Source organism: Panthera uncia, chromosome C2, assembly GCF_023721935.1.
Source record: "Panthera uncia isolate 11264 chromosome C2, Puncia_PCG_1.0, whole genome shotgun sequence".
Lineage (NCBI taxonomy): Eukaryota > Metazoa > Chordata > Mammalia > Carnivora > Felidae > Panthera > Panthera uncia.
In genome coordinates, this window is record NC_064810.1 from 101,369,403 (window position 1) to 101,382,754 (window position 13,352).

A 13,352-nucleotide genomic window follows, 5' to 3' on the forward strand; every position below is an offset into this window, starting at 1 on the left:
ATATATAATGCTTGTTATCCCTGGTGAGGTGGGCCAGTGAGACACTAACAGAGACGCTAACATGGACCTCCCACTGTTTCACAGCAAAGCAGGAGTCAAGCCCAAGAAGACTAATTCCCAGTCCCATGGTTTCTTAATCCTGATTGTGTGGCCACCAAGAAAACCATTGTGATCCACTCATTTTACTGATTTTAATGATTTTATCCAATCATTTCCAGATTTTATCTGCAAGGTGCTTTCCATCTGAGTTTCTCTGGTGACAAATTTCTACAGCTAACTGCTCAGTACTCAAAGCACCTAACACCTTAATACCTACTACATACTTTATGAAAATGTTTTGTGGTAGCGTTTGAAACAAATAATCATCTTTCTTGTCTTTGTGATGTGTGTTTCCTTTTGTATGTAGTAAGAGGAATATAAAACAAATGAACTTTACATCAGGCTTGTCTGAAATCACAACTTGGTAAGTGTATGTTAAGGTTGGTAAGACATGCTGTTAGGGAGTTCTGAGGAACAATTCATCACAATAGAGACTTTTCGAAAATTCCATATATTGCCTCATTTTAAAATCTGAATTCAGGAATCAGGAAGGATGCCAGCGAGGTCTTTAATTTGTTTGCCACTGTATGCAAAGTGCCCAGTGCCCAACCCTGAGCAAGCAGGCACTCCCTCAGTGCGTGCCCACTGGTCTCCAGTGTTTCCTGGGCCGGTCCCACCCACTGTACCTCACCTCAGGTCACCAGCATGCTTACCATTATCTCCAGACATGATATGTGCCCCCTTCGCCACCCGGTGTTCCATTTGCAGCTTTGTCTTGTCCAACTTCCAGCTCTGGTTTCTGTTATCAATTAGCATAAGCTTGAAAAGAAGCACTGGCCCACATGTTGGCTGGGTAATAAATTTACACCAAAATCACAGAGGAATAAATGGAAAATCCAGCAAAACAGCTTAATGAAACTTGGCAACAAGCATGAAATAAAAATGTCCTGCTCCTCTTTTGAAATCTATTTTTTGAGGACACTTACAAGCTGCTGGTATTACTTGGAGTGCAGCCATAAGCAAAACCAAAGAACAGAGGAAAGGAGTAGGGAAGGAAAGAAGTTAGCTGGCCAGTAGGCTCTAGGTTCACTTGGTTAGTTTTGCTCAAAACTACTAAGTCACTGACCTTTGTCATTTAGTTTAATACATTAGTCTTTTAAGAGTCTCAGGTCAAAATGGGGAGCTGGCCTGCGGTTGCAGCATCAAGCCAGTGGCTGGAGGGTATTTGAAAATGGTATTACAATGCTGCAGGGTTCAATAAACTGGGACTAACGCAAGATGATACAACATATGAGAATGATGATGTGAAAGAGGCCATAAGAAGGCTTCCTGAGAACCTTTATAACTACAGGATGTTTCGCATTAAGAGAGCACTGGACCTGACCATGAGGCACCAGGTCTTGCCTAAAGAGCAGTGGACAAAATATGAGGAGGATAAATTCTACCTTGAACCATATCTGAAAGAAGTTATTCGGGAAAGAGAAGAATGGGCAAATAAATAATCATGGAGTTGATATCTGTGGTTGCAGCTGCCCTCAAATATTTTTAAGAAGTTGGGTAAACCCGAAATGTACAATTTGGAATTATTTGAGCTGCAATGTTATTACTTTAAATAAATGTCTATTGTAATTATTAAAAAAAATACATTAGTCTTTTAAGAATATATCTAACAGTTGAACCCAAAGAAAACTCAAAGGTTTGATATGTTAATGATAGAATTTAAGAGAGTATGACACTTGAGACTTACAGGTAGGAACTTCCTTGTAAGACCTCTTATACCCTGACACTCCTTTTAGATTTAAAAAACAAAGCTCAAACTTGATTGTAAGTTTTCAATAAAAGTTCTCCCAACACTCATTCTAAAAGAAAACCACAAGATTCCATCTGTCATATTCTGACTTTACCACAGTCCATTCCTCTTTGGTAATCCGTAAGCTTTTCTCTGATGCCAGACTGTGCAGACTCAAATCTCAGTTCTGCCACTTACTAGCTGAACCACTTGGGGCAAAGTACTGAACCCTTCTTTTATCACTTACTAGCTGTATAACCTCGAATAAGTGATTTAAACCTCTTCTGCCTCAGTTTCCTCATCTAAATGGAGATAATACTATTACCTACCTCACAAAGTTTTTGTTAAGGATTACATAAATTAACGTATATTAGGCACTTAGAATGATGCCTGACATGTAGTAAAAGCCGTTTGCCATTATTATTTCCTCTTTAGAATAGACATCCTGTAGGTCTGTAATCTCAACAAGAGTTGGTAATGCAAACACTAACCATAAGCCCCAGGAACAACAGAAGATAATGAGAAAGCAATGTTAAATCACAAATTCCACATTCCATCCAGCAGTTTTAACCAGTGAGCTGCAGTTTCACTTTTTCTCCTTTGATCACCCTTTTGATCTAGAAATACAAGAAAGGTGGTGAACTTGAAAGGCAAACAGCAAGAAGGAGGAAGCGGGGGAAATAAGCTGGTGGACTTTAGACTGGACAGTCAGCTCCCTTAGTGTGGAAAGCTTCACCTGCCCCAGTGCTGTTCTGACATGGTTCCACCTTTTCCTTCCCTACTTCCTGGCCACAGAAGCGTGGAGAAATGGAGAGAACCCTACGCTGGGACTGGCAAACTCCCAGAGCCATCAGATGTAGAAAAAAGGGCATGAATCGGAATCAGCCCTCTCGTCTGTCTGTGGCTCTGTCACACACCTTTGAGTGTCCTAGGGTGGGTCACCTGAATTCTCCTGGTTTACTTCATCTTCCGAACGAATAGAGAAAACCTATGCTAAGTACCTCATGTGAAAATAAATTGAAATAAGGCATGTGAAAGCATTGTGAAAAGTATAAAGTACTATAAAAAGTTTCATTAATGACAGGATTTGAATTACTATAGCTTTCTCTAATGTTAACAGATACTATACACAAAAAAAGGTTCTATTATCAAATTAGCTTAGCAAATGCTGGGTTAAGAAAATTCACCAGATTTCTCTACTTAGGATAGTGGTCCCGAACCCTAGATCTAATATGCCTTTGGTGAAAACGTCTATCTTTGTAACACCTCCTTTACACCCTGAAACAAAATTCATAGACATATCCTACATAAACAATTTCCAAAAGGACCACCACCAACAAAATATGTATTTTAATATATAAATTCTTGGGGCGCCTGGGTGGCTCAGTCAGTTGAGCATCCGACTTCAGCTCAGGTCACGATCTCGCGGTCCGTGAGTTCGAGCCCCGCGTCAGGCTCTGGGCTGATGGCTCAGAGCCTGGAGCCTGCTTCCGATTTCCGATTCTGTGTCTCCCTCTCTCTCTGCCCCTCCCCCATTCATGCTCTGTCTCTGTCTCAAAAGTAAATAAATGTTAAAATATATATATATATATATATATATATATATATATATAAATTCTTGGGAATAACTAAACCAAAAGACATAAGTCAGACACTTGTATGGAGAATCACGTGAATATGACAGTTCAAACGGGGCTACAAAGTTGTGCTGCATCAGTGACTCAAATACAACCAGTTGTGTTTGCTCACGATGTGCTTTTCTGAAATAAATAATTCTTGGCAAAGCTCCAAACAAAATACAATCTTCCCTTGACTGACATCGTCATTCATTATAGTCCTAAGACATTCAGTGTCTATTATAAAATCACAACTACTTTGTATTTATATGTAAAATGGAGGTAGGTCCTCAGCTTAATTATAAACAGATTTTTCAGCTATATGACAATAAATGACAAGAGTAAGTCCCAGACAACCAGAGATAATTCCTGCTTTTGTGGGACTGTCTGTGCAATGCAAGCTAGCTAGTGTCCATAACCTCTAGGCCAATCAGTATGACAATAAAACACTCCCAGAAATTTATAATTTATAAAATACTCCCTAGGGGACAGTACCACTCCACTGAGAATCACTGTTACAGTCTTTAACATGACAATGTGACCTACAAAGAAGGAAACAGCAGAATATGTAACAACAGAACGCTTTTTTTCTCTTGCTTAACAACAGAACACTTTTCTTTCCCAAGAAAGTCAGTCTAGGAAGACTATCGTTTCACTAATCACACTTTGGGAAATACTGGTATCGATAATTTTTTAAAAAGAAGATTCAATAGAGAAAGCCTGTGAAGTAACCTGCCACAAGTGAACATCAGTAAGAAGGCTCCGGAGATATGTTTTCCAGGAAAGTCTGATGCTTGGCTGGACCTCTCAATTTGTTACACACTTGGGTCCTTGGGCTTTCCAAGCAATAGTAATAGACTGGCACCAAACAGAAATTTCAGGAAAAGACTTTTATTGGGGCTTATGATCTAGCACAAGGGAGATAGCACAAAGGAAAGGGTCCTTCAGGTTGAATTCCCAAACAAAGGCCAGGGAAAGTTTTCAAAATGGCTAAGACAGAAAAGGAGTGCAAGCTAAGCATGTAGGGGCAGGGCAAGATATATAAAGTTGGGCGCACAGGCACAATGGGTAGCATATGCTTCCTCATGCATCTCATGTCTCATTAGCATTTTAAATCTCCACCCTGGGGTGTGATTTTTAGTATTATAAAGAGGGAAAAAATTGGTGAAAGGTTAGCACTGGGGCCCACCTAGGTATAGACTGGTTTGGTAGTCACCAGTCTTCACAGTCAAGTCTCTCCTTTGGTAAGCATCCTGCTTCCACATTCCTGCAAGATGTACTGTCAAAGGGCACAGTGTTTGCGCCATCAAGGAACCTGGGTTTTGCAGTCAGGATAGAGGGAAGGTGAGTCCAGTCCCTGCTCTATCTCAAATGTATTGATAATACAGGAAAAAATGTCATCTCTCCAAAAACAAGAAAGAGGGAGCTCATGGAAACTTTTCTAAGACACCCAGACATCACAGACACAGAGCCTGAGTTTCATTACTGCCATTCAGGATAAATGGTATGAAAGTTTAATATTTGGAGTCCAACCTGTTGCTTGGAAGTCACTTTTATGGTGCTTGGGCATATTAATTCATAAATTTATTTTTCAAGGCTTGTAAATTTCTCTTATGTTCATTTCCCAAAAGGAAATGGGATTTCTAGCTCAGTCCAGTGAATGAGATGGATAATGATTGCTATTTTTTTTCATTATCAATTCAATATATACAATTAAAACAATGAAATATTTACTTCCATTATTTTCCCAAACTGCAGATTTTGTAAGCATTGAAAGGTATGTTTAAATTGTAGTCTACATTTTAGATTTTAGATCTTACTTCCCAAACCTAGCTCTAACTCATAACTTAATGACTATTAGAAAAATAAATGAAAGCCTCACTATTCAGGGCCTACCAAGGCTAAAAATGCCCCCATCTCTACCTAAAGTGGAAGAAACAGACTCCAGTAAATAATTATAGAGCAATTAGGTGAATGCTATTAGCTATAGGACCACACAGCAAAACACCTCACCCAACCTAGAGCCTCAGAAAAAGTTTCTTGAAGACTAATTAGTAGGGAGTCAGAATTACCTCCTTAATTACATGGACAATACATTTTTAAGATTTTAAGAGAAGTGTGAGAATGCTTCCGATTTTATAAATACTTAGTGTGCACTGGTGCCATCTGGTGGACATTAACTAAAGCTAAAATTATTATTTTAAAGAATTTGGGGCTTTCCTCATTTTTTTTTTTTAAAAAGCAGAGAAATACATTTATATTACTTTGCAAAAAAATATGTCTTATAGTTTCTGTAACTTGGGGACCAATATATCAATTCACTCCTAGGTTTTCCCTATCAACCTAATTCAGGTCACTTACTACATGGCCACACCTCATCTTCATCCAGATTTGTGAATGGGCTAAGTTACCACATTATAAGTAAAATAAGTACTTGACAGTGGTGTAGCAAAAGAAATTCAAATGAATTGGGCAACAAAAGAGCACAAGTTATTTCCATATTTTTATTTTTTATTTTTAATGTTTATTTATTTTGGGAGAGAGAGAGCAAAAGAGAGAATGAGTGGGGGAGCGGCAGAGAAGACAGGGAGAGAGAGAATCTCGAGCAGGCTCTGTGATGTCAGTGCAGAGCCCGACGTGGGGCACAAACTCAAAACCTGTGAGATCATGACCTGAGCCAAAATCAAGAGTGAGACGCTCAACTGACTGAGCCACCCAGGCACCCCTTTCCATATTTTTAAATTCATCCAAAGGTTTTTAGAGAAAAGACTTACTTAAAAAGTCTAAATTATGGGGGCACCTGGGTGGCTCAGTCAGTTGAGCATCTGGCTTTGGCTCAGGTCATGATCTCGCAGTTTGTGAGTTCAAACCCCACATAGGGCTTCCTACCAGCATGCAGCCGGCTGCAGATTCTTGGTCTCCCTCTCTCTCTCTGCCCCTCCCCCACCCTTTCTCTTTCAAAAATAAATATTAAAAAAAAGTCTAAATTATGGATATCAATGGTCCTGCTAAAACAAGACCCAGAGAAGCAAACCTTAAGGAGAAAGAAATTATAACTACATCAGCATTAAATATTTCTGCTTAATGAAGGACATTGTTTGCAAATTTAACAAGTAATACAATGAGATATCTGTAATGTCTGAAACCAGCAAGGGCTATTTACACAATACCTTTCTTTAAATCAACACAAGGCAGAAAAACCAAAGAAAGGAAAGAATATGAATAAGCACTGACCAAAAAAGAAACAAAAGTATATTCAATATATATCAAATAAATATAATTAAAATGAGATAGCACTTTACACTTATCAGACCGGCAAAAAAATATTTATAAAGGATATTAGCAAGGGCTAGTGAAAATGTGAGGAAACAAAAGCCCTCAAGTATTCTGTTGGAAAGAAGTCTGGCAGTACTTAGTTAAGTATGCATATATTCTTATTCATTTTTATTTTATTTATTTTGAGAGAGAAAGAAAGAGAACAGTGCAGGAGGGCAGAAAGAATCACAAGCAGGCTCTGAGCTGTCAGCACAGAGCCCAACGTGGGGCTCAATGTCATGAACCATGAGATCATCACCTGAGCCAAAATCAAGAGTCAGAAGCTTAACCACTGAGCCACCCAGGAGCCCCTACTTATTTTTATTTTGAGACAGAGAGACAGCGTGAGTAGGGGGGAGGGTCAGAGGGAGAGAAAGAGAATCTTAAGTAGGCTCTCAAGGTGGAGTCTGATGCAGGGCTTGATCCCACAACATTAGGATCATGACCTGAGCCAAAATCAAGAGTAGGATGCTCAACCAACTGAGCCCCCCGGGTGCCCCTAAGTATGCATATATTCTATAACCCAACAGTCATGTGCCTGGGTGTATCAGTTACCTATCGTTGTGTAATAAATTACCCCAAGATTTAGAGGCTTAAAATGACAAACATTTATCATCTCAAAGATTATGTGGGTCAGGAATCTAGATGTGGTTTGGCTGAGTGCCTCTGAGTTTGAGTTTCTCAAAAGACTACAGTCAAAGGTGAGGTGGGGGTTACAGTTATCTCAAGTTAAGTGGAGAATTATGTTTCCAAGCTTGCTTACATAGCTGTTGGTCAGAGACATAAGTTCCCTGCCACATAGACCTCTCCATAGGGCAGTTCACAACATAACAGCTTGTTTCCCCCAGAGAAGAGACAATGAGAAATGGCAAGCAAGACAGAAGTCACAGATCTTTGGTAAACTACTCAGAGGTGACATCTCATCACTTTTGCCATATTCTATTCATTAGAAAAGAATCACTTGGTCCAGCCCATATTAAAGGGGAGGAATTTAAACAAGGACATGAATATCAGGGGGCAAGGACCATTGGGAGCCATTTTAAAGGCTGCCCACCACACTGGGTATATATCCCAGAAACTCTCAACAGATCAATAATGAAACAGGAATGAAGCTGTTCACTGTAGTACTGTGTGAAAGTTGTAGGCAAATTAGATGCCCATCAATGAGAAAATAGATAAGAGAAAATGTGATACAAACATATGGAAAAATAACATGCAAATGAGGAAGGATGAACCAAATTTCTATGCAGCGACATGGATCCACTTCAAAAACATAATGCTGAGTGTAAAAAAGTAAAGCACAACAGACTTTATTTAAATTTAACCCATGGGGGTGCCAGAGTGGCTCCATCAGTTAAGCATCCAACTTCAGCTCAAGTCATGATCTTGCAGTTTGTGGGTTCGAATCCCCATCAGGCTCTGTGCTGACAGCTTAGAGCCTGCAGCCTGCAGGCTACTTCAGATTCTGTGTCTCCCTCTCTCTGCCCCTCCCCTACTCGTGTTCTTTCTCTCTCAAAAATAAACACTTAAATAAATAAATAAATTTAACCCACGAATGATATTATATATCTTTCAAGAATTTCAATGTATCTACATAAGAGTATGGGAGGTAGGACATATGAGACATGGGTGACAAAGGGAGAAAACAGTGGACATGATGATTTCCATGAACCAAAATAAACATGCCACAAAATGAGTATAATCAATTCAATTCTGTGGTTCTAAAGGCATTAAAAAACAAAGCCCAAAAGTAAAGACAGAAGTAAAACTAATGCATCCCTCCGTGGCTATGCTCCAGTCTCCGGTTCTCCTTCCTACAGATACCCAGTTACTGATTATAAAAGGTATATATGTGGTTGAGACACCTGGGTGGCTCAGTCAGTTGAGCATCTGACTCTTGATTTCTGCTCAGGTCATGATTCCAGTGCTGTGGGATCAAGCCCCACGTTGGGCATGGAGCCTGCTTGGGATTCTCCCTCTCTCCCTCTGCCCTTCTCTCCAGGTCATGCTCTCTCCTAAATACATACATACATACATACATACATACATACATATACATAGTACTGGCTACTTAAAAAAAAAATCTATGCAGTGCATATGTATCAAGTCTTTGTATACATTAGTTACCCACTGTTTTTCACTTTACCTACCCTTCTATATGCTACTCTGAACATCAAACTATATTTCTATGCTCTCTTGCCAGGTGGCTTCTGTTAGACAGACATGAAAGGAACTGAGGAAGCTGAAGGAAGAGAAAGGTTCGGACTCCCAATGTGTGACAGCTGTTGGCAGACACTCTTGCTGCTACGGGAACGGAGTGATTCCAGATGAGCCTGGGGCAGAGGCAACACGCTTTGGTTAAGTGCCATGTCTTCAGCAGATCCAGGCCTACCTCTGAGTACAGCAAGAGGTCAACACAAATGGCTGCAGCATGTGATCTTCCTTTTCACCACTCCAGCCCCACTTGTCTTCCTTTTGGCACTTCTAGCCCCTTTATGTCAGTACACAGTACAAACCATCTGAAAAATACCGCTTTTCTATTAACCTCATAATAGGACCCTCTAGTTTTAAGCAACTGAATTCCCATTTTACAAATGAGAAGATTCAGTCAGAGAAATGACTTACTTGCCTGACTCACAGCTGGGATATGAACCTAGGATGGATATCTGGCTCCTGAGCCTATACAATTTCTAGTGTTCTTGCTTGACTGGAAATTCTAAAACCATAGACAATGCAGGAAAAAGTAGAGGAAATTGGTGATGTTATCATCACATAATTAGGTTAGAGTCCAAAGCCAGGGGCTATTAGATGATTTTATTCCTCAAACCAGTAAGTCTCCACCCAACTCCTCTGAGCTTCAGTTTATTCCCAAATACCTGACAGCAAAAGAAAATGCTACTGCATATGTGAGCACATTCACAGCTCTGAACACTTCTATTAGAAAGAAACTGCTTTTAATTTCCTGACACAGAAATTTCTCTGGATTGTCAAAACTGAAAAGCATTAGCTCTGTTAGTTGCCTTCTCCCTCAAAATAACCTCCCATAAGCTGAGGCCCTTCTTCCCTTTTGCTAATATCAGCAATAACAAAAGAAAAAATGGGTTCTTTTGTGAGACTTTTCTAAATAAGTTCCACTAGACAGAACTGAAACAACACACACACACACACACACACATACTCTCTCTCTCATCACTTTAACTTTTCTCTAAGGACCATCTCAGATTCAGATTATCAAAGATGAATAAATTGCCCAATAAAATATGTGAACATTCCCTCAAACAAATGACCTGATAGCAGCAAAGAATTATTTCTTTTCCTAATATTAGCTCTTCTACATGGCAATGCTTTTGATCCTTAAATTTTAATTCTGAAATAATTATATATTCATAGGAAGTAGCAAAAACAAAAAAAGTACAGGCAGATAATGTGAATTTTTCACCCAGACTCCCACCATGGTAACATCTTGCATAATTTTTAGAAAATTATAGGACCAAAACCAGGAAACTGACGCTGACATAATTCACAGAGTTCATTCAGATTTTATAAGTTTCATAAGCATTTGTGTGTGTGTGTGTGTTGTGTGTGTTCACATGTGTACAATTTTATCACATGGGTAGTTTCATGTAATCATCACCACAATCAAGAACTGTTTCATCACCAAGAAGCTCTCTTGTGCTACTCCATTACAGCCACACCCAGCTCCACACACACACCCCCCATCCCTAAACCCTGGCCATCACTAAACTGTTCTCCATCTCTATTAATTTGTTTCAAGAATGTTACCTAAATGGAACCATACAATATGAAACCTTTTGAGATTGTTTGTTTTCACTCAGCATAATTCCCTTGAGATCCATTCAGGTTGTTCTATCAATAGTTCATTCCTTTATACTGATAAATAATATTCTATGGTATGAATGTACAAGTATGTTTATAGCAATGATATTTAATTTTCTAAAAAATGCTTTTCCTAACAAAATACTGCATGAAAACCAAATGTCTAAATAAAAATGAAGCTGCTCAGCCTGACAACAGTCAGGAAAAACTGGAGCTAGATCATCTTAACCTTCCCCACCTGCCCAAGGCACCTTCCAGAGCACTATTTAAAACCATTAAAACCTATAATACAGAAAGGAGAATATATATGGGGATGAACCCAAAATAGGTTTTGTATTTGCTCAGATTAAGCGTGAAAATAGGAGTGACAGTCAGGCTGCTCTAAGGGAATCTTTAAGAGTACATCTACTGTCACCTGAAATCTAACCCTAATTAAGCAAGTGGGAAAAAGGGAGGTTGCCTATTTCTATAAGAAAAAGTATTATCCAGGGCACCTGGGTGGCTCAGTCGGTTAAGCGGCCAACTTCGGCTCAGGTCATGATCTCGAGGTCTGTGAGTTCGAGCCCTGAGTCAGGTTCTGTGCTGACAGCTTGGAGCCTGGAGCCTGCTTCAGATTCTGTGTCTCCCTCTCTCTCTAGCCCTCCCCTGTTTGCAATCTGTCTCTTTCAAAAATGAATACATGTTAAAAAAAAGTTTTTTAAAAAGAAAAAGTATTATCCATCAACAACTGCTTAGTGAAATAAATTTTAAAGACGCAAAGATTATCAGTTAGTTACTGCCAATAATGCTGCATAAGAAACAACTCCAAAACTCAAAAGCTTAATAATAATCACTTAATCTCCACTCATGGGTTTATCAGCCATTTAGGATGACACTGCCTTTAAATGTTCGATTCTGAGCCAAGTTGGGGAAGGCAGGGACTACTACCCAGGGCATATTCTTCTCATGGTGATGACAGAAGGACAAGAGCACAAATGCAAATAAGCTAAAGCATTTTAATCTTACCTTCTTACCATGTTTGCTAACATCCCAAGTCACAAAGTCAAATCTAAAGTTAAGGGGCGAAGAAATACATTCCACCACCATGAATAAAGGGCAAGTATAAAGCTATATATTACTACAGAGAAATTAAGAATTGTGACCAAGAATTCAATGTGACACACATACAAAGACTTGCTATCTCCCAAAATATTTCCTCCATCAGAATATGCCTTTGATTAAGACTCTGATCCCCCCAAAAAATGAAAACACTGTCAGGGGTAACACTTTATTTCCTATGAAAAGAGAAATGGCAAACATGACCACGGAAGGCAAAGAGTAAGAGATTGGGGGAACAACCCCAAACTTCTTGCTATTCTACATATTTACCTAGGATCAGAGTTTGTCTATCTATTCTCACAAAGTACAAAGACAAAATGCCACAGTGAAACTCTACAATCAAAATACAAACTTTTTTTAAAGATCCTCTTTGAAGTCACAACTCCACATTCCAGACCATTCGGAGTATTACCACCCCAGAAATCTGTCTGGTAACATTCCAGGGAGACTTGTACAGTACTTGTTTACACTGACACCCTTAAAGCCAGATGAACATTGATTTATCTTAGCCTCTATTAAGTAGTCAGCCCTTCAACATTATTCTGATCCAAATATACAAACACAGGAAAACTACCACACATATTTGGTACTTCTTGATTACCGCCCAATAAATTTCCTTCTGATTACAGTATACCTTCTCTGTATAGGTCCTGTGTCCACATGATTATTTACAGATACCATTTGTGCTATTATATACAATGAAATACCCTGGAGGAAGAAAATTTACTGTGTTAAACTGAACAGTCTATGTTAGCACTAAAAAATCAGAATTCTGTGGCTAATTAGCACTATACAGATAAAAATTTACCAAAGTTTAAAATTAGATGCAGGTCCTACTTGCATAAATAAAATGAAGTCCTTTTTTTTTAAGTTTTTTTAATGTTTTTATTTATTTTTGAGGCAGACAGAGACAGAGCATGAGCAGGGGAGGGGCAGAGAGAGAGGGAGACACAGAATCCAAAGCAGGTTCCAGGTTCTGAGCTGACAGCACAAAGCCCGGTGTGGGGCTTGAACTCACAAACTGCGAGATCATGACCTGAGCTGAAGTCGGACGCTTAACCGAATGAGCCACCCAAGCGCCCCAATAAAATGAAGTCTTGAACAACATAAACAACTCTCCCTACAAATCCCATTTACCATCTCTCCAATGCCATTAAGATCTGGCTTCCTATCTTATGGACAGACTTGTAAGGAATTAAAGCCAAACTATACCCAACAAAAATTTCTACCCATTTTTCGAAGTATTCAAAAATCAGATAGTATTAACTACGTATTTGAGGACCTATGCATTGTGCTATATCTGCACTGCACTAAAGAAATGTAGTCTAGTTAGAAAGACAAAATACATACATAAATAGTAATAAAAACTTAGGAAACAAATAAAAACTAACCAAGTAGGACAGATAGTAACTGCTACAAAAGTTCAACAGATCAGTATGAACTGGGCCTCATCTAAGTTAACCTAGAAATCATTAAGTGAAAAGAAAGAACATGTAAAACATCAATAATAGAATATAAAAGAGATACTCTCATAAACTGCACCCCATGGAAGGTATATTTCTGGAAAGAATTTTGTAATATGTCCTAAGATTCTTATATACTCTTTGACACAGTCATTTCCTAAGAAAATAATGAGCAAAATGGACAGATGTTTATGG

General features: G+C 38.9%; 1 pseudogene; it reads left to right on the forward strand.

Moving 5' to 3' along the window:
* Positions 1 to 1,214: 1,214 nt before the first annotated feature.
* Positions 1,215 to 1,565, forward strand: LOC125922130 (cytochrome b-c1 complex subunit 7-like; annotated as a pseudogene).
* The last annotated feature ends 11,787 nt before the right edge of the window (positions 1,566 to 13,352 follow it).